The sequence below is a fragment of the Octopus bimaculoides genome, chromosome 9 (genome assembly GCF_001194135.2).
Source record: "Octopus bimaculoides isolate UCB-OBI-ISO-001 chromosome 9, ASM119413v2, whole genome shotgun sequence".
NCBI classification, from domain to species: domain Eukaryota; kingdom Metazoa; phylum Mollusca; class Cephalopoda; order Octopoda; family Octopodidae; genus Octopus; species Octopus bimaculoides.
In genome coordinates, this window is record NC_068989.1 from 69,051,308 (window position 1) to 69,054,712 (window position 3,405).

The following is a 3,405-nucleotide window of genomic DNA, read 5'->3' on the forward strand; positions in this document are numbered from 1 at the left end:
TATATATATATATATATGAGAATACATTCATGCATATATACACGTGTATGCAAGTATATGTATGTATGTATACATGTATGTGTGTATATACATACATGTATGTATATACGCGTGTGTGTATTTATGTTATATATTTATGTATGCATTTATGTTATGTATGTATGCATGTATGTATGTATTTATGTTATGTATGTATGTAATTCTGTTTTCAGAAACTCATGTGAATTGACTGGAGAAAATCAAAACATGAATATAAAGAGAGAAAAAAGAAACACTTCCCACAGATTTAGACCTTGTTGGTGATATCAGCAATAACGTTTATTTAATCTAACGCATCCCATCTTTTATTTGTGCAGATGATTCTAAGAGAAATCATGAAGACCATAGATATATTTTTTTATTGCTTTCAAATTCTCATTCAAACATTACCATACAGAACAGTGCCAAGTATTAGCAGCAAATCTTGTTTATCGCAAGGGAAATGAAATATTCTCTTGATAATTTTATCAATTTTCTGTCTTTCCATTTTGTGTCTTTGTTGTCTAAATTTGGCATTGAGAAAAGAATTCATCATACATATTTGATGGAACTGTTATCAAATATTCATAAGAATGTAACTTCTCTGAAGATGATATACTTACTGGCTTTAAGAGCATCGTCGTCAGCAACATCATCGTCATTGTCGTTGTCTTCGTCGTCATTTTAACGTCCACTTTTGCATGCTTGCATGGGTGAGACGGAATTCGTTGTTAAGGCAGATTTTCTAAGTCTTCACGCGTTACCAAGCAAGGTAATATTTCCTCCATGATTAAAAAAACGAAAGGACATCGCTTGTATGACAGTGACGCTCATCTACCATGTGATGTAAAGAAAAGATGGTAAAAGCACAGACACCCTGAAATATTTATATGTATATACCTCGGCCCAGGCCATGACTAACTCAATAGCACATCCTAGAAAAGTCTTTTAGTTAATCATTTCGGGACATCATGGACCACTTGAGTAGAGAGTTGTTGTTGGTTGAGACGTATCCAGGTGTAGGTGGTTTGTCCGGTGTTTCCTAGAGGAATTTTTCCAGGTACCTTTTGAAAATTATAGGGTTTTCTGTTTACTTTATATATATATATATACATTGGGGTAGTTAATTGTCATGGACGGTCATATAGTGACCATTAGTTTCTTGTTTTGCATATATAAAGCGTTTGGTCGTATAGGCGATTCATATGTACGTAACTATATAGGTATATATTCGATTAAAGCTGTTGTTTACAAGTTAATCCGACCCAACCTGGTGCCTATCATTTAAGTACCTGATTCCTTTGGATCCTTAATATTTTGTATGTGTTTATATATATATCTTCCTCTCTCTTACTCTTTTACCTCCCCTTCTCGCTCTCTTTTTTCTTTCTTATCCTATCTCCAAATCTTATCTTCTCCCCTTCACAGTTCTCTATCTATCACTCTCTCTCCCTCACTCTTCCTCCTTTGCTCAAGTGGCTCCCACGTGACCATCGGCCATTTTTCTTTCTTCTCCTAACTTGTTTTTCATTCTTTCTTCCTGTTGCAGCTGAACAAGGAAGATGTATTCTTGTCTGTCTCCTATCCAAGTTTGTTTCTTCGCGTTCGCCACCACAACCTCGTTTAGGCTTAGCAGCCCTTCCTGTTTCTTTTCACTGTCCTGTTTTTGTCACCAATTTTGACCCTCCGCAAAATCTCAAATTTTATTTAATTTGCTTTGTGGGAGCAACTGTTTTACCGAAGGTGTATCTTATCGTGAAATGCTCGAAATACGGATTAGAAAAACAGCCGACAACTGATGAAGGGTCGTTCTTTGTGTTGTTTGTCTTGTTTTCCATTTGTTTCTTTCGTTGTTCACAAAAAAAAATTCATATTCCATGTTCTGGTACTTCGTATTTTTTTGTTGTTTACGTTTTGTGACGTCCTGTGCCTACATATGCATATGTATATACGTATACATGTAAGTATGTACGTATATATACACACACATACATACACACACACAAATGCATGCACATAGCGGGCTTCTTTCAGTTTCCATCCACTATATCCACTCGCAAGGCCGTAACCGGACCGGGGTTATTGCAGAAGACACTTTCCCAAAGTGCCGTACAGTAGAACTGAACCTGAAACTATGTGGTTGAGAAGTGATCGTCCCAAGCACACAGCCATGACCAGGAAACTAACAACGAAAATCATGGAGAGACTTTTTTTATTCGTTACTTTTGTAACAATCGTGAAAGCTAGTTTTATTGTGAAAAGATTATGTAAAACGAAAAATACTCTAACTTAATCTTATCTCAGTAATCCTCACTGTTAGATTGATATTCTCAATGAAAATAATATATACACGAGTATGACACATTAACATTGTATTAAAATAAACTCTATCATAATTAACCGAACTACTTCTTCATTACTAAGGTAGATTAATAATAATACGTGTGTTTGTGCGTGGCAAAGGTAAAACACGAGTTTGACTTTCTCCAATAATAGAGGAGTGGCTTACCCCTCGAATGGACAAAAACGTGCCGACGATAAATAAAATTGCTTTAATATCATTAATGAGATTGTAATTAATTTTGTTGGTTTTGGTGTGTAGCCATGTGCTGACATTTGTATGTATGTCTGCATCTGATTACTACTAGGTTTGTTTGTGTGTGTGTGTGTGTGTGTGTGTGTGTGTGTGTGTGTGTGTGTGTGTGTGTGTGTGTGTGTGTGTGTGTGTGCGCGTGTGTCTGTGTCTGTGTGTCTGTGTCTGTGTCTGTGTGTCTGTGTGAGTGTGTGCGTGTGTGTGTGAGAGAGAGAGAGAGAGTGTGTGTGTGAGAGAGAGAGAGAGAGAGAGAAAGTTTGTGTGTCAATATATTTTGCAAATATATATGAATTCATTATAAATGTATATGTATAAACACATTGATATAGAAACGCACGCAAATACATACACACATATAGGTAAACAAACGACAATTATGTGCGTATGTACGTATGCATGCATGTATGTTTGTATATAAGTACACATGTTTATATGTATGTGTTATGTTTCCCTCGGGTGACTCGTAGAGATAACATAACGAGTTATACAATTTAATTATTACATTTATTGTTCAATTACATACAAAGAACGCACTCACCCAATGTTCGTTATGAATAAACAAAAGTCATGTCCGCCATATATATATCAATGACATTTTACTACTCCAGTCCCACAAGACAACAACAATGAAACAATGAACTCAGACGAACCACATGACACACGGAACGTCAGACGAATTACATATCTAACAGTCCATATAACACCTTCCCACTGAAATTGATGCTACACAAGAAATATCAACAGCAAAGTCTCTCTTGGGTTTTACGGGTTCTCTTGGACCGTCTTGGGTTGTC

The 3,405-nt window shown here is 36.1% G+C and overlaps 1 long non-coding RNA gene across 4 annotated transcripts in view; it reads left to right on the plus strand.

Moving 5' to 3' along the window:
• Positions 1–3,405, plus strand: part of LOC106868037 (uncharacterized) — a 41,292-nt gene that overhangs the window by 13,471 nt on the left and 24,416 nt on the right. For 2 of the 4 annotated variants that reach the window (XR_008264912.1, XR_001409212.2), the window contains one exon: positions 213–2,634. The exons of the other annotated variants lie outside the window; for them this stretch is intronic. This is a non-coding gene — a long non-coding RNA (uncharacterized LOC106868037). Of the gene's footprint in view, positions 1–212; positions 2,635–3,405 lie in introns of those variants that run through there. 4 annotated transcript variants of the gene reach the window in all.